Consider the following 19,257-nt stretch of genomic DNA (forward strand, 5'->3'; position numbering starts at 1 on the left):
TACTCAGAGTTATTACAAAAGTGTAACTTATTTTTAATGAAATTGTTTTTCTACAGACTAAAAGTTACACATTGTTTTATGTTCAAATTCTAAACTACCTTATTGATCCCAAAGGGAAATTAAATGAACGTACATTAATTCAGATTCTTCATAGAGCAGGAAAGCTCTCCTGCAGCAGTCTGTCTGCAGTGACTCTCAAGAAGCCTCTGACTGAAGACATTCTGTTTTCCTGACAGTCTTATGAAAAGAATGGTCAGGGTCGTCCGTAACTTTCTGTAATAATAATTTCCCCATTTATGTACAAATTTATTTAACTTCAGTTTTTGTTTTATTTGTTCTACTTTGTAGATTCTAAGACTTTTTATACCAATATTGTGATATTGTGTTTGTGGTCAGGTTCAAGTGTAAAACAAATGGAATAAAAAACATCTTTATCACAAAAGGAAACAGATAAAGTCGTAATCAATTATTCTGACGGTTAATTCTGCACCACATCAGGTTTTTCCAGTTTTAGAACCAGATGAAAATGATTTCTCTTCACTTCAATAAACATCCATTTTTACGGCCGAAATTTTGTTTTATCTTTGCTCTTCTTAGAAAACGACTTAAATATTTCATAAAAGTGCAAAAATAAATAAATCCATATTCCTATATAAAAAAGTAAACTTACAAGCGTGCGTCTTCTTCACAGCTGCTGACGGACCTGGAAGACAGAAATAAACAGAAACTTATTTTTAATTTCGGATTATTGTGTAGCATTTCTCGGATATTTGCCCGATTTTGAATCATGAAACATTGAAACCAGCCTTATTCATTTAAAAGTAAATTAAAATATTTGAAAAGCCCAGACTGTGGCTGACTTCACAGCGACTCTTCCTCCGGATGTGAAAACACCGACTGCATGGTTTCAGAAAACGTGACAAATTATTTCTTCTCAAATCCACTGGAAGCTGCAACTTTCTCATAATTTTATCACCACAACCAAAACTATCTGTGATTGGAAGTGAAGATAAACTTAACAAAGTAGAACCAGACCATATTTTCAGGGGTTCACTCAGCAGTCAGCCTCCCTCTGCTCCTGATGGTGTGAGATAAAGCTCGTAAAGTCTGCGTCCCACCGCAGGGGAAAACCTGAACACTGTGCACAGAGTCACGCAGGCGGCAGAGGACAGAAAAAAACAAACGATCCGCCTGATTTCATTGATCATCTGAGTCTAAATCTGGAAAACAAAAACCTTCATCAGCAGAAAAACGCTGTGCAGCGAACGCCTGTTGTTTCTCCGACTGTCCGGCAGAATTAATCCTCCAGGAAAAACCACAAACATTCCCTTCATATTTCAGAGAGACGCGAACAAACCGCAGCTTCCTGTTAGAGGATCTGCAGGACGAGAGGAGGAAGAACTTCCCTGTTTCAGGAAACAAATCACCATTTAAACAAGAAACCCAAAACTTAATGAGACCAGAACTGAACAAACCATGATACTCTCTTTAAAACGTCTAATTTCTCACTTTGTTACAATATTTCATTTTAAAGGGGAAGTACCGTGTAGAATCAACTGTTTTTTAGCTTTACATCATGTTTTAAAGTTTTTCCCTCATCAGAAACATTCGTGCAGCGATGATTTGATTTTCATGGATGTTTTAAATCCTTTAATCTCAATGGCAACCATTTCAGCTGTACAAAACGCCTGGGTGGACCTAGCCCCGCCTTCGAGGCGCAGCTCCTCCCCCACTCTGCTCCTTCAGACTAGCCAACAGCAACTAGCAAACACCTGGTGGAGCTGCTGAGGTCATTATTTCCCGGGTTAATAGAGGAGCCATGTTGTGATGGCTTTGTGAAGCCGAAGCTTCAGAACGAGCAGAAGTTTCTTAAAGAGACAGACGCCCATTTTAAGAAGTCTAATTACTTTTAAGTCATACTTGACACATGTAGCTTTTTCAGAACAGCTGAAGCTAACATAGCTAATTGATTATGCTATAAAAACACGGTACTGCCCCTTTAAGAAAATATTTGTGTTCAAAAATCTTTTGCAAATTTAATTTGTTTCCTCATCTTTTCTAATTTATAGACGCATCACAGAAGACTGAAGTCATATTATTCTGCTCAAATGGTCCATGTGGAGCCCAGCAGGTAAATCTTTGACTCCATATTTAAAATCCACAGCCACCAATCTAAGATGGCCGTCTCAGATTCAACACACATCAAAGTAGAGATTACTTTGTCCAAGCAGGAGTTTGCACAGACCATTCACTGCTATGTCTTTATTATTGCACTCTGGTCAACCGTTTCTGTTTTTCAATGAATTTTAGACATAAACTGGACTGACTCTGCAGGTATCAGCAAATCCTTGCTAACAAGAACTCAAGTAAATATACTAGTTGCAAACAGAGATGCTTGTACAGACTGTTTTAAGCGTTAGTTTAAATAATAAATCATAATTCATGGCGCAGTCATTCGGTAAGCCTTATGAAACCACAAAAAAATAAATGTTTGATTGACTCGATATCCTTCTGCAGCTCTGAGGAGCAGCTAAGAAATTTCCTTCCCAAACTCAGAGGGCAGTCAGTCACAAAGCGTCGCTCCCTGACACACTGACCCAAAACCTGATGAGCCTGACCTGCAGCAGACGGGAAGTCCAGCCTGTGATCTCAAAGATCCAGTTAAAAAGAATAAAGTATTTATTAAAACTATTCCACCTGCAAAGCTGCAGTTTGTAATGTCTAAACGTGTTTCTGTATTTATAGCAACTATCATTATGTCATGACCAGGACTAAATCATCCCAGAAAAGAAACTTGATAAATGATAATATTGTTCTGATTTCATTTTAAGTAATATAATTGCAATGCAAGAACATATTCCTGAAGATCAGTCAATTGTATACAGATTAAATGAAAAACCTGCTTGAGCCATTGTTTTTCTTTGATCACTGCAAAAGCACAAGATCCAGTATTTTTGGTCAAGTTTTTGTGCAAATATCTATTCTTCGTTCTCTCAGCAAGATAAAAGGAGGTTATTTTGAGCCAATAATTCCTCAATATTGATGAAAAAGTTCTTGTTCCATTGCCAGATTATTTCACTAAAAGCATGATACATTGTTAAAATGAAATAATCTGCCAATGCAACAAGTTGTTTCTAATCAACACTCATGATTTTACATGTTTCCTGTAGGAATCTGGATGCACTCGGCTGTTAGACTCAAGTTTTGACACCATTGTTTCGTCTTTGTGTCTTTTCTATGAGGAAAGCAAATCGAAGACGGGATGCATTTCCTTTTCCACAGTTTTTTAAGGTTTCTGCTGATCCTGCAGAACCTGAGACAAGATGAACCTTTGAAATGAAAATTAAACCATGTAATAACTAAGAGGAGATGGAATGAATGCACTCAGTAACGCTCGCCTCCATAATTCATCGGCGGCGCTGAGCTGAAAGCAGCAGCACATGAGGGACGTGGAAGCTGCTTCCAGCCGGATTCCCCAGCGGAGAGACGAGGCTTTAAGACGAGGAGCCGGCGACAGACTGAGAACCTCCCTGCGGGCGCTGATGGATGGAGCTGCAGCTCAACAAACAGAGCTGGAGGACGGCCGAGATGAAGGGAAACTGCGCCTGCAGCAGCGGCTTTACCACAAACACTTCATATGTCGTCTTATTTCTGAACAAACGGAACCGCTGAGCATCTTCTCTGCTGCATCTGAATGAGAATGCGGATATTTTCATAAATGATGAGATAAAAGATGCTGAACCAGTCAGTGCAAAACAAAAGGAATCTCTTAAACTGGATGGTGGAACAGAAAACATCTGGATGAAGCTGCATTACGCTTTAAAAACTAAAAATCATCCGTCCCAAGGGTTAAGGTTAGGGTTAAGGCTAGGGTTAGGGGTTAGGGTAGAGTTAGATTCAGTTTATTTACATAAAGCCAATTCACAACACATTTTCGCCCTCCGATGAAAGAAAACTGGTTTGGATCAGAGATCAACTTATCGATTAATGAGTTAATATAAAGTTAATTGATCCTGTCGACCGACTGTTTTCAGCCCTTTTATTTATGATTAGATTTATTTGTATTTTATGTTTAGTTAATATGTTTTGGAAATTCATAATGTTTTCCAGTTCTGGTGTTACATGTTTATTAGAAAATAAAGTTTATTGACCCTTTAAAATGTGTTTTCGCATTAATATTATAGCAATTTAAAATGATCTCAAATCAAAGATATCATCTTTTACTGCAAAAAAAAAAACTCCTGCACAACCAGCAAAATTTGTCACAGTGATGGAAAACCGTCACCATCAGCTGGACCTCTGGAAGGGTGGCTAGGCGACAGCGAACAATCAGGACGATTTTAGAAACGCCTCAATTTGTAAAAACCAAAAAATGTGAAGTTATTGCCAGGAAATAGCTGGATGGGTTTTTTTTTAGGTAAAAGTCTCAAATTGATCAAACTAATACAAACTTTGTTTGCCTCTTTCTCCTGATCAGGAGAAAGAGGCGAACATCATTTGCATTGAAATGAAGGTTACAGTGAATCCTGAGCTGCTGTTTGGTCGCTGATGTGAGGAAAACCTCCTGAATGTGACGCCTTCAGGCAGCAGCTGCCTGTTTCAAAGCTCCTAAATATGAACAACACTGCAGGCTGAAGTTCCCAACGTGACCCGTCCCCGTCTCCCCCAGCAGAGCTTGGAGATCCTGCGGCTCATAATTGTTCGGAGTGAGCGTCTCCTCGTGCCAATTATAAGGCATTAGCAGCAGCCGCCAAAGTCATTTCCCCGCCGCTCATCAGGGAGCTCAGCGCAGGAGGAGGAAAAGCGGAGAAGCCGCCGTCCTCTGGCTGCCTGCAGCGTCGGATGAGCTGCGGATTTAAGATGGAGGTGATAAAAGCAGATCTACGGATTAGACAAACAGATATGAATGAACTTTCAGTGACTCGCTGGAGCCGCGCTCCACTGATTCACTCTGAGGCTCATTGTGTTTACTACTGAACCCACTGCCTCACATCAGCCCTTCAAAATCCAACAAAATGTTTCTGTTAACTGAAATACATAAAAACAGTAATTCATGAGGAAATGCTGTGATTGTGACAGCAACAAAGTTTCTTTTGCCCCTTTTCATCCCCTCCACTCGTCCCCACACCTGGCCACGCCCCTCCGTGCCTCTTGGCTCCGCCCACTTTAGGGGGCGGGGTTATTTACACTTTTTTCCATCACAGGTAAACAGACCTTATATTGAGCCAACACTAATAAGGTAAAGAAAAATACAATTAATAAAATGTTTTTGTTTTGTGAAATAAGTTAAAAAATAATAAATGGTAAAAAAAACTATAACTTCACGTGTTTATAAAACTAAAAGATACTGATATTGTAGATATAATATCCTTTATTTCTGTGTTTATGAATTTATTTATTAGCCTTTCACACTGATGTGAAATTGATTTTTTGTCCCGCCACACAAACCGTCAGCTGTCAGCAAATTGCGCCGCCACTGCATACGCGCTTAAATGTGACCCCAATCTGGACATTCAGTTTCTACTTTGCTTTATGTTTTGGATCTGTAAGGATTTATTGGCTTCATTAAAATTCTTTATTACTGAGCAGGTAAACCTAAACACTATCCTATGTCCATAAGTGGTTTCAATGTTTTGTTTGAACACCACTGTAAACAAATCTTCAGTTTTTCTTCTGTCCACTTTTTGAATCATTTTTATTAACGCTTTCGTCCAACGATACAAAACCCAGCAGCTGAAAATCCGTCTCTGCTGAAACGATCCGGTAAAAGCCAAACAGCCCTTCCTTCTGATCAGTGCTAATGAAGCTGTTTGAAACTCATCTGTGGTTTTACTTCTGAATGCAGACAGAACAATGCAGTGAGAAACACTTGGGGAGCTGCTGGTAGCTTCCTGTCTGACCGCAGTAACGTTCGCTGCCACCTCAGATGAAAGAGCTGCAGCTTATCACCAGCAGCCAAACACAACCGACTCTCTGCTGCTGTAACTGAAGCCGGGGAAGCACCGCCAAGCAGGCCGAGCGCCGAGCGCCGCTGCTGCAAGGCGCTCAGCCCAACGCTCATCTGAATTCATCACACCGCAGCTGGATGTGTCGGTTTCTTCTGTCTGGTGTTCGTTGATAAGCAATAATTAACTTTTATACCAAACATCTTCTTGATTATCAACCAAATAAACTGATTTCTTCAGACGGCATGACGCCCGAAAGCCACTAGAGTCTATTTTTATTTTAGTGAAGGAGCCAAATGGAGATGAAAAATAATCCAGGTTGTTTTAGTATCAGAGTGTTAAACTACAAAGGGGCAATAATATGTAAAATCTACTTTTTATATCTTTATCTGTTGCTATGATGCTATGATGTTATTTACTCATCAAGAACAAACTGGAGTGTTGATTTGAGTTTCATTATTTCATAAATCCTTTAATCTTTATGGCAACCATTCAGCTGTGCAGGTGGATCTGGTCCCGCCTTCGAGGCGCAGCTCCTCCCCCACTCAGCTCCTGCAGACTAGCCAGCAGCATTTAGCAAACACCTGGTGGAACTGGCTCATTATGGGAGCTGCTTCTCAGAGCAATAAGGTTGTTAAAGGATTAATAAGCAGCCATGTTGGATGACTTCCTGAAGGCAGAGCTTCAGAAAGAGCAGGCATTTCTTAAAGAGACAGAGGCCCTGAAATTTTGAGAATAATGTCAGTTTCTACAAAAAAACATGAAGAAGTTTTAAATCTGCTAGAAAAAAATACCCACATTTTGAGAATAATCCTAGAAAATATCTAGACAAACACGAAAATGAAGTATGAAAACTTGAAAATTAGCATTTTCTAAAAGTAAAAAAAATTACAAATTTTGAAACTCAGAAATCTCAGATAAATCAGGGTTTTTTTTCTATTTCTTTTACTTTCCAAGCTCAAAGATTTCCCTTTTTTTCTGGAAAATTTCTGAGATGAATCTAAAGCTTTCTGAGTTTTGTGTAGCAAACTTTAGACTTTCAAGTCTCAAAATTTGTGAGTCTTCAGAAGTTGACTCCTTTGTTGCTCTGCAGTAGAATCATGCAGCTGAAATGGAGATCAGAGCCTCAGATGACGGCAACAGGAAGTAAACGGAGGTCACAACCAGAACAAACGAAGTTCTAAAATGAAATCTGGTATTTATAGAGGTAAAACTGCAGGAACAAAGCGAGGCTCAGAGTCTGGAGGCCTCAGGGGTAAACATCTCTGACAGCGCTGTGAGTTGTATCTGTTTCCAACATTTCCACGAACCGCGTCACTGTTTGTGTTTTTCCGCTCAGCTGGTGTTTTTTTCACATCTTTCTTTGCACGTAATCAAACTAATTTGGCAGGCGGATGCAGCGAAAGCCCCGCCGGCGCGATTAGACGGCTGTCTGACTCAGCAAACTGAAAGTGACATTCGGTCATGCAGAGAGTCGCGCTCTCAGGCGGCTATCATCCCGTCCATCACAGGCAGAGGGGGATTCTCACTGCTGCTGGTGTGACTGACGCCACGCTGCATTCTCTGTCCGCTGCGTGGCAAATGGGCCGCGGCGTGGGAACCGCTGCTCTCTGGCCACCTGATGTTTCCAGGTGTTGTGGCTCCGTTCGTCCCAGAGACAGTTTGGCTGTTTCTTCTGGCAGAGCACCTGCTGTTGGTGTGAAAGTTGCATCAGGGACAGATTATGTAACGCTGACATCTGCTGGGAGCAGAGGGAGGCTGGGGGTTCAAGCTGCTGATGTCTTTTCTGGTTCTTCAGGATTTACGTTCAGGAAGGTCGATCCAGTGTTTTTACATCTGGTGGACTTGGTTTGATTTGGGATTAAAACTTCAACATGTTGTTCCTGCTGCAGTTCTCGTTCTCTTGCTCTGAGTCAAACAAAGCAAAACCTTTAAGCCAACGGCTAGCTTGTTGGTTTTGGTTGTATTTACCCAGAATGCCCTGCGCTGTAGTCCACTTCCTGTGGTTTCTGGTCCACTTGGGTTTCACATATGCATTCAAACTGAACCAGAGTTCACTTCAACCAAACCGAGAGCGAGGCTTGAGGACCAGAATTAGACTTTTTTGGACTTTTATTTTTTTAACTCTGTTTTTTCTTCTTCTTCTTTTTTGTATTTCAGGGTGGAGTGAGTCTGCTCAGCGGCCAACAACCTGAGACACAGCGATAAATAGATGAATGTTAGACTTATTTGAGAAATTATCATTTCTTTTATAGATCTTTTAAAAAACTGAAATAAATAAATGAATATACTGATTGACAAAATAAGCTCTCCATTAATATTTTTTAATATATTTCTTTTGGTTTCTTATGATCCATTTAATTTTATAAAACAGATCTCTGTAGTTACTGGCTTGGCTCCCTGATTCTCCAAATTGCTCCAGGGAAGATACTGACTACTCAGAACTCACCTCCACAACCCCTTCTAAACTCATATGGGCCTTTTAGGTGTTTCATGTTCTCTTTCTATCAGAAATGAACTTTGAGTGTTCATAAAGAACCGTTTTATTTGGGTCTAGAACCATTAATCAGCCTCTCAGCTCCAGCAAAACCACATTAGCCACACGCTGACAGACGGAAATTTACCCTGCATGTCGCTCTCAAGGAAAATAAAACATAATTTGATCTGTAATTTTATTAAAAACCTGCAGAGCTTAAACGCGGCTCTAATTGCAGCTGCTCCCTAATTCGGCTGCAGATTTGCACTTTTTTCTGTCCTCGTCTTGTCGCCTCGCAGTTCTTCTGCTCCCGTCAAAACCTTCAGAGTAACAAACTGGGGGAAATGAATTTAACGAGAGCCTCTCTGGCATCCATCCGCCCGATGTTCAGGGGGGCCGTCAGGCTGCGTTTAGGAGCCCTAAACTGGTAGACGATAAGTTAATCCATTTATCCGAATCGTTGCCGCCAGGCGGCAGAAATAAACAGCACAGAGGGAGCTGGAGGAGAAGGAATCACATCTGAAGGAATTAATTAAAACCAGATTTAAGGCACAAAGTCTGAAATATTTAACGCACAGCTTCTCCCCGACTTCATCGTGTGTAACCTGTGATGTTAGGTCAACTGGGTAACAAGGGAGACTGGGAAAACAGGTGATCGGTCCTCCATAACCGAACCGGAACCACAATATCATCAACCAGCAGGAACAGAACCAGAACCAGGAGCCCAACAGAACCGCAAACAGCAACCAGGAGCTGGAAGCTGGTTCTGAAATATTACTGCTTTTCTTTCAAACAACCGGAGATCACGCCTTCTGTAAATTCACGGTTAACTCAGTCGATGTTTCCATTGACATTAAAATGATGCAAAAGCTGTTAGAAGCAAGAACAGATGTTACTACTGGCAGAAACCACAAAGAAGAAGAAGACAGGAAGTGGTAGGAGGAGGATGGAGCAGCATGTTTTTAATAGCTTATTGTTAGAACAAACTGATTTATGTGTTTCTTATTTAATAGAATGTCTTTTTGACATAAAGAACATATTTTAAAATCGTTTGTTGGTTCCTGTGTGAACAGAAAGATCCGATCAGAGGAACAACCTGAGGAAAACGGCTGGAAGGAGCAGATCCGGACCGCTGCCAGTCTGACGGAGCGCCACCGTTCTGCTCAGCTGTCAGCAGCGAGTAAATAAACCCGCCGTTTGTTCTGCCTGCAGCCTGAAATAAACCTCCAGCAGGTGTGACAGCCGCTCATTCATCCAGCCGTCATGGCCGACCCTCACCTCTGCAGTGGCTGAATAAATCACAGCAGCTCCTCCAGACGCTCCGCTGCTAAAAACAGCGGAGAGACAAAGAGCGGCCTGATCCCAGAGGAGAGACCCGAAACATCCCGATGCATCTGCCGCCTGGCAGAGGCTGCAGCTGCGCCGCTTTCCACTGCGCAGCACTCGCTCAGACCGCTGGCTGAACCTAGAAGGTTCATATCATATCATCATATCCTCCCAACATTAAATCTGAGGAAACTGAGTCAAAAATCACAGCAACTAAAAGTTTGAGATTCTGTTGAAGGCGACCTTGAACACGTTGGGGTCGGTCTACATGCAGGCGATCCAAAAGACACAGTCATTCTTAGGTAGCAAGATTTCTACTGACATGTTAGAATGGCTGGAAACAGATGGGCAATTATACAACCATTCATCTTTGAAAAGCATAAGTGCAGCCTCCTGTACAACCAACCAGAATGCAGCAAGTGGTTTCTGGATGGTAAGTCAACAACAAAACAGTTTGCACAACATTAAAACCAGCTGACAAAATGTGCAATAATGATAAACAGGAAGTAATTAGAATCATGTTGCGCAAGCAAATCCAGACTACCAAAATAAAACAGGAAGTGGCGCCTACATGGGAAAACAAGAACTTAAGAGTTAAAAAAATAAATCAGAAACTTAAAAAAGCACAAAATGAACATAAAGTCCTTTAGGTTCCACAGCGAGGAGGAGGATGAGCGTTTTCAGATTCATTTTCACATCACTTATTTCAGTCAGAGAGAGAAAGTGCAGTAATTAGGTGTCGGATGTGAAGCTGCAGGTTTTATCAGCCTTGACATTCATTAACCCAACAAAACGTTTCATCGTTCTGCTGGGAGCGCTGGCTCTGCAGCGGCTCAAACACGAGCCGAACAGACGGAGGATTTGGCTTCCAGCCACTCTTCCTGATCGGTCTGATCAATCTGATCGGTCTGATCAATCTGATTGGTCTGATTGATCTGATTGATCAGGACTTGTAATGATCCTTTAGAAAATGTTCAGACATGTAGATTAGTCCCAGAAATGTTCAAGAAAAAAATTGGAAATTTCTGAGCTTAAAAGGTTGAAAATATTTCACTTTTGAAACTCAGAAATTTTCTAGAAAATTTCTAAGATAAATCTCAGATTTTTTCTAGCAAATTCTCACATTTTCAAACAAAATTTTTTAGGTTTTTATGTAAAATTTCTGAAATTAATCTTGGAAATTCCAGAATTTTTAAAATAAAAATGTATTAATCTCAAAATTAACTTTCAAACAAAATTTCCAAGTTATTTTCTAGAAAATTTCTGAGATCAATCTCAGGTTTTGATTTGTTGTGTAGCAAGTTTTAATTTTTTCAAATTCAGAAATTTTCTGAATTTAATACCAAAATTTCAGATTTTTTTTCTAGTAAGTTTTCCACTTTTGAAGATCCAATACTTTTCCAAAATTGTACTAGAAAACTTTTTTAATCTCAAAATGTGAAATTTATTTAGCAAATTTTCAACATTTTCAGAATTTCATTAGAAAAAGTTATTTACTGAAATATTTCTTTAATCTTAAAATCCTAAAGTTTTTTTGCTCATTTTTCACTTTGGTGACTAAGAAACATATTTTAGCTAAATCTGGCAGCTGCTAAACATCTGTGTGTGTGTGTATGTGCATGTGCGTTGCTGTGTGTGTGTGTGTGTGTGTGTGTGTGTGTGTGTGTGTGTCTTTGTGTGTGTGTGTTTGTGTGTGTGTGTTGTGTGTGTTTGTGTGTGTGTATGTGCATGTGCGTTGCTGTGTGTGTGTGTGTGTGTGTGTTTGCGTGTCTGTGTGCGTGTTTGTGTGTGTGTGTGTGTGTGCGTGTGTGTCTGTGTGTGTGTGTGTTTGTGTGTGTGTGTGTGTGTGTGTGCGTGTGTGTGTGTGTTTGTTTATGCTCTGTGTGTTTTGTTGCTTCAGGGTTTCATCAGCCTCAGATCAGAGTTCGGCAGCCGGCGTTCCTTCGGGAGGCCGAGCCGCGTTTGGATCTGATCTGTCATAATTCAAAGGCCCAAACATTTCTCTTCATCCTGGCTGAGCAAGGCCAGCTGCGGATCCGATCCTTTCATCCGGTCCGATCGATCCGAACAGAACCTGTCTGCATCAAAAGGTCCTTAAAAACCCAAACAAAACTTTTCTCATTAAAGCCATTAAAGTGAAATTAAAACATAATCGGATAAAATTTGACTTATTCTTCTGATTTTTCATGTCACCATTTAAGCCTTTTTAATTTAAATATATAAGCAATTAACTTCCTATTCAAAATAATACAATAAAAATTGTGTTGCCCAAAATGCAAAACCACAGCATTGCTTTAGTGAATTTAATATTTGTTCATTTGAACAGATATTAACAGTGAAAAATGTGCAATAATGTGAAGCAGGTGAAGCAAAAACTTCCTTAAAGTTAAACTTCAGGAGTTTTTCGTTTTATTTACAGGTTTGTTACGATCCGGTTCAGGGGGAAGGAGCCTAACATTAAGAAACCTTTGGGGATATTGTTTGGGTTTAACGAATAAAGGGTGAAAATCAATAATAATCAAAAGGTTGGGGCTTACAACCAAAAGTACTAAATAAAACAAACTCATAAAAAGATCAGATTTGGAAACCAAAGAGCAAAACTGCAGCTTTTGTCCAGGTTAAACAAAAAGGGTTTAAAAATGGAGGCCTGGCAGGGATTGGTGGATCTGACAATTGATGAGCCAATCAGCTCAGAGCTCAGGGAGGGCACAGAGGACGAGAAAAAGAAAAGGTTGTTCTTTTATATCTTAAATAAAAATGTATACATATTTTATAAAACCATCAAATCCCAGAAATGTCACATATTCGTCTGAATGCGGCGTTTTTCTCGCCTCTCCTCCTCCATCTGCTCCCAGCAGACTGCGGAGGTGAAAGGTCGCACTCCGCCCACCTCGCAGTCAGGAGGTGAGGAACCCAACACCTGGGCTCTTATGCAACCCGGTGACTCCACTGTGATCCGGTTAAGCTCCGCTGGGCCGGTTCTGATGGGCCATCCGACCCCCCCACAGAAACACTCAGTGTGTTTAAATATGAATACACACAAGAGCAACAGCAGCAAAGAGCAAATTTACACCCAAAACCAGAAATTAACTAGAAAACCAAGGAAACTGCTGAGTTTGAAAAGATGAAAATTTGCTTTAAAAAACATTTAATAAATCAAACAAAAATTTTGAAAAATGAAAGAAAAACTTCTGGGTTTAATAAAAAATAATAATAATTTAAAAAATGCTACAAAAAATCTATATTAATCTGAGAAATTCATGAGATTTAAAAGTAAAATTATGTAAAATTTAAAACAAATTCCGCATTTCAAAAAAATGATTTTTTTAAAATTCTAAAACGAATTTACTCTATTTTTCTTCACATATTGTTGTAAATATGAGAACAACGAAAATATTTACAGCTTTTAATAATTTTGTGTCTGATCTACCATCTGATTGGTGCCACTTTACATCCAGTTTTCCAGTGTTTCAGGAATCTGATCATTCTGGGAATTCTCAGAAAAAATCTTGTTTTTGATGATTATTTTTGGCTCCAGCTGTAACCCATATGTTGCTGTTTCATCCAGTTAACCAGTGAGTTTGATCAAATGGGAACGGCTTGACCGGTTCACCTCCAGCTCTGCTCTGCTAACAGCTACAAAAGGAAGTAAAACAAAGAGGAAGGAAACGTCGGACAGACGGCAAAGTGTAATTTCATCAGATGCTGACGCAGCTCTAACAAACAGGAAGTAGTTGTAACAAACAGGAAGTAGCTCTAACAAACAGGAAGTAGCTCTAACAAACAGGAAATAGCTCTAACAAACAGGAAGTAGCTCTAACAAACAGAAAATAGCTCTAACAAACAGGAAGTAGCTCTAACAAACAGGAAGTAGCTCTAACCAACAGGAAGTAGCTCTAACAAACAGGAAGTAGCTCTAACAAACAGGAAGTAGCTCTAACCAACAGGAAGTAGCTTTAACCAACAGGAAGTAGCTGTAACAAACAGGAAGTAGGAAGTAGCTGCAGCAAACAGGAAGTAGCGCTAACAAACAGGAAGTAGCTGCAGCAAACAGGAAGTAGTGCTAACAAACAGAAAGTAGCTCTAACAAACAGGAAGTAGCTGTAGCAAACAGGAAGTAGTTCTAACAAACAGGAAGTAGCTGTAACAAACAGGAAGAAGCTGTAGCAAACAGAAAGTAGCTGTAAAAAACAGGAAGTAGCTTTAACAAACAGGAAGTAGCTCTAACAAACAGGAAGTAGCTGTAACAAATAGGAAGTAGCTTTAACAAACAGGAAGTAGCTGTAACAGACAGGAAGTAGCTGTAGCAAACAGGAAGTAGCTGTAACAAACAGGAAGAAGCTGTAGCAAACAGGAAGTAGCTGTAACAAACAGGAGAAGCTGTAGCAAACAGGAAGTAGCTGTAACAAACAGGAAGAAGCTGTAGCAAACAGGAAGTAGCTGTAACAAACAGGAAGAAGCTGTAGCAAACAGGAAGTAGCTGTAACAAACAGGAAGAAGCTGTAGCAAACAGGAAGTAGCTGTTGCTAAATAGTATGAAATATCTCAGTAAAATGGATCGATTCTTCTGATAGGAACAGAAAAAGTCTTTTAACACAACCGTCCGAAAAATCAACTCAAGCGAACGTAAAAACGTTTTTAAATGAAAATGTAAAACTTATTTAAAACTTTTGTGTTTTCATCAACCTTTTCTAATGCAACAGTTTAGAAAAGCATTTATTTACAGTTTGTATGATCTCTTTTTCATCCTCTAAACTTAACAACCGACTCACAGCGATTACTGCAACTTTATTTATACCCCTTCAACTTTTCCATATTTTCTCACATTAAAACCCCAAACACAAATACATCTGACTGGAATATAATGAAAGCCCAACACAAAGTGGTAATTTGTGAAGTAGAAAGTAAATTATTCATAATTCAAACATTTTTTTATAAATATAGAAGAGAAAAATGTGTCTAGTGTTCAGTTTTGCTCCGATTAAATTACCCATAATGTTAAACATGCAAATAAGTAAAAATGTTAAAAATTGTCTGATAAAAACTGAGGATAAAATCTCCGTATTAAACGCCACGGCTTGTTTGTTGAACACCTGAAGGAAAGAGAAACCTCACTTTCACTGTGTGACTTTGGATAAAGTCACACAGACAACCTGCTTTAAAGCACCAAAGATGTTTTCTGACGGGTCGGTCTAATAATACCGACCCGCAGTGAAAAGTGAACAGAAACTTCTTCATCAATCACCGGGAACTGGCATGTCGTCCCAGTTCTAGAAGAAGACGGACGGAGACTTCGCTCCACTTTCTGCAGACAAACCGGCTCAAGGTGAAAGAAAAGTCATGGGCAGGAAATGCAGCAAAGCGCGCTGGTTCTGACCCGGGATGATGTCAGACACTTTAAACCCACATTTTCTCATCCAGAGCCGCCAGGTGTGTGTTAACACACACATCTACCTGGGAAGGGTCATATTGGAAACTATTTGAAGGCTAGGAGAAAAGTTTACGTATCATTTGAGTTTTTTAATGATAGTTTTCTTCACTTTAGAATTCATTTTATTTGTTGTTTTGTTTATTTATTTTGGAAATTTAAAATGTCTCACAGTTCCAGTGTTAAATTTTTTAGAGTTGAAATTTTATTGGTTTTTAAGAATCTGTTCGTGCTTATTATTATGAAGCCAAATTGAGAGCAAAGATCAACAGAAACCAAAGTTTCTAATGTCCGAAGGCGGAAACTGTGAATCTGGTCTTGGATCTTTAGGTCTCATCTTGCAGCAGGGAAGACGAGACCACACAGGTATCCGAGTCCAGGTGAGAGATGATGGCTGATCAGATCCAGCAGCAGGAAGCAGGAAGTCCGTCCGTCCATCCGCCATCAGGAAGCGCAGCTTTGATCTCAGTGGAGCGCTCGTTGAACATCTTAAAGAGCTGCAGGCGGAACGTCTCTGCAGCCGAGGAGGAGATGAAACGGTGAGTTCACCGGGTTCATCAGCTGCTGGATGTTCGCTTCGCCACAGGAGCTCCTGACTGAGATGCAAAGGAAATATGGCTTTAAAAATGCTCAAAATGGACAGAAAAATGCTGATTTTTGTCACTACATTGTTTCCGTATATTTAACTCACTTCATTTTTTAAAAGCATTTTTTTACTACTTTAATTTGAAATTATTCTTTTTCCATTTCATTCATTGTTAAATTTTCTTAGATTAGTATTTGAATAATATTTTTAGTAAATATTTACATGTTTAATCAGTTTTGAGTATTTTCATTATTTATCATTAATTAAAATAATTGTAATTATCATAATAATCTTATTCATACCATTAATAGAGAATTATTTTAAATGTTAACATTTTATTTAATTTTTATTAATTTTTTTTCCCATCATTCTGTAATTAATGTGTCAAACTTATGGTCTGGGGGCCAAATTCGGCCCGTCATAACTTTTTTTGTGGCCGTCAAGGCATTAGAGTGACATATACATTGAGTCTTTAAGATAACAGTTTTATGCCTAAATATTATTTTAACAATCAAATCCACAGTTTTATCTGTTTCATCAATGAAAAGATCGCACTCCTTTCTGCGCTGATTATGAAAGTTTTTCTTCTTTGTGTTTGATTATTATTCCCTTTCTTCTCGTCGCGTCACTGGGAGACGTCAGTCAGCAGATATCATCGTCTGCATTTTTCAAACCGCTGCAACGTCAAATCTGCACCAAATAAAAAGAGATAAACACGTCTGACTGATGACAATTACTCATTCTGCACTCTGCGCGAGAACAAAGAGAAAGCAAGAATAGCTTTGTATGCAAATCAAGCCCAAACGCCTACTCCACCTCCAACGAAGGTAGGAAAACGCAGAGATCAAAGGCGGCGGCTGACATGCCTCAGAGTGCAGAAAAGAGGCTGATTAGTTCAGCAATAAGTGGCTCTAATCCTGCGGCGAAGCTTCAGCTGAACATCAGCGTCCTCGCGCATCTCAGACGTCAGAATAATGCAACATTTATGCCGCATCATCGCAGCAGCGTTTCAGAGCTTCAAAGACAGAAACGGAACTGAAAACAGAGGTTTCAAGAATAATCTGACACAAAGAGAAGCTGCGGGACGTCTTTTTATTTCTCTGCTGAAAGCCTAAATATTTAGCTGATTTCTATAAGTAATGCATTGTATGGTCATAGCTAACAGCTAATATTGTTGAAAGCCAAACCAAACACCAGGACTGCCTGTAAGCACAGTGGTGGAGGGTGATGATTGGGGGTGTAGAGCAAAATGCTCCAGAGTGAAATGTGAGTCTGTCTGTCTGGAAGCTGCAGGTTGGACCAAACTGGGTCAACAAATGAACAAGGAACCCAAACGCAGAACCTGCAGAAACGCAAAACCTGCAGAACCTGCAGAACTTAAAGGTTCTCAAAACCTCCAGAACCTTCAGAACCGGGTATACAGCAGGAAGTTCAATAGAAAATATCTGAGTTATTAAAAGATTCAAAGAGTTTCTCGATCACAGAGAGAAACGGGGTGAAACGTTGGATCTGCTAATGCTAAAGCTAATGCTAAAGCGCTACACCAAGTACGGTATGCACTGCAAGCTAACAAGACAGTATGCAATGGAAGCTAATATTAAAATGCTACAGCAACAATCTTATCCTCTTTTGTCTGTGTTTTATTTTGTTCTTTGAAATAAAGTTACTGGAAACAAGGGAGCGAACATGAGGACAGGAAACAGAACAGTTTTCACTGACTTCAAAATAAAAGCATGATTAAAAACATCTAACCGCTTGAATATTTCTTCACAGCAGCATCTTTCTGCCGCAGCATCTTTCTACGGCAGCATCTTTCTACGGCAGCATCTTTCTGCCGCAGCATCTTTCTGCCGCAGCGTTGTGCCAGTACTGGAAATCAGAACATGCTTCCTGACGGCTGCTGTTATCCCTGTTGCTACCACACTTTTTCCTTCCACTCAACTTTCTATAATTATGACTGGATGCAGAACTTTGTGAACCAGCTTAATTAGCAATGACCCTTTGGAAATAAAGCATAATTTTATTTCCTCACATTTTCTGACTGAATTTTGTCATTATCTGTGAGCCAAAATCTTCAAATTCACAGAAATGAATTAAGATTATATCAGTGTTGGTCATTTAGCTTTATAAGCTTGAATTGTGAACTAAATAAATGAACTTTGTCATGATGTGATTATTTACTGACATGCATCTTGACGTCTGTGTCGTTATTTCTTCCTTTGCTCCCACATTCAGGTTTTGTAAATAAGGTGAAAATCTGACATTTCTGTTCATGTAATTCACCTTTTTCATGAAAATCATTAAAGCAATTATGCAGATGTGATCATGACGATCTGAAATGGTGACAGTAGCACTCTGTTACTGTTTTGATGCAGCTCTGTGTTTCTGACGCAGTAAATAATATTTAGTGACATCTGCAGCCGCAGAGATTGTCATACATGATAAAGTTCATCTGATCTGATGCGTTTCTCTGCTGAAATCCATCATTAGCATTTTGAGGCAACAGCATGTCGGGAGTTTCAGTGGGAATCACAGAACTTCACTGGTTCAAGGTAAAAGTTTAAGATTTATGGTTTTGAAAAACTACTAAATTATTTTATGAGTGGAAAACCATCATCCTCACTGAAGGATGATTTCAACTCCAACCTGTTTTCCCTGAACAGGTTAGAATCAAAACTTTAGCATCGAAACATCTTTTCATTCCTTCAGTCTTAGTTCTGAGTTCTCAAAATGAGCTCTTGTCACTTTAAATGCAAATAAGTTGCTGCTGGCGACGCCCCAAACACAACACTCGCACGTGAAAATGGATACAGTTAAACAACTGTGCATCTTTGACAAGCAGAAGTGCAGCCTCCTGCGCAACCAACAAGATTGCACCAAGTGGTTTCTGGATGGCAAGTTAAAAACAAAACATTTGTCTTTTCCAGCAGCCGTTGTGCAGAGAACGCAGCGGTTCGACCAGCCGACCAAACAGGGTGGAGCTCAGGCAACGGACCAGACACATAAATGTCTGCATCGTCAAAACCACTCAGAAAGCTGATCCGAGGTCAGACTCGACCTCCCAGACGGAAACATGTGGAAGCAGCGGCAGGTGCACCGGGGTCGTCATGTTGCAGCATGTTTTCAGTATGTGACCTTTGACCCCCGTTCTTCCCTAGAAAACATGTTGACTTACACCCAGAACACAAGAAGCCAATAAAGACGTAGAGCAGAAACGATTAATCAGATTAATCACAATTAATCAAATGATTTGTGATTCAGTAACTGATTAATCAATAACTGACTCAAAAACTCAGAGCTGCAGTTCAGATAAAACTGTTCAAAATATTCTAACTTTTTTCAGTTTAGATAAAGAAAAACTTTTTCATCTGTAAATATGTTTTAGCAGTTTTAGCTTCACCTGATTAGCATCCTGCAAAAAACTTTTTATATCTAATTATTAATTGATAAAATTCAAGCATTCACTAAATGAGAGCTGTGATTACATTCCAGGCAA

The 19,257-nt window shown here is 39.7% G+C and overlaps 1 pseudogene; it reads right to left on the minus strand.

The window, feature by feature from the left end:
* Nucleotides 1-19,257, minus strand: part of LOC129356653 (nuclear receptor ROR-alpha A-like) — a 36,921-nt pseudogene that overhangs the window by 14,070 nt on the left and 3,594 nt on the right.

Source organism: Poeciliopsis prolifica, unplaced genomic scaffold (assembly GCF_027474105.1).
Source record: "Poeciliopsis prolifica strain line A6 unplaced genomic scaffold, Auburn_PproV2 SCAFFOLD183, whole genome shotgun sequence".
NCBI lineage: Eukaryota > Metazoa > Chordata > Actinopteri > Cyprinodontiformes > Poeciliidae > Poeciliopsis > Poeciliopsis prolifica.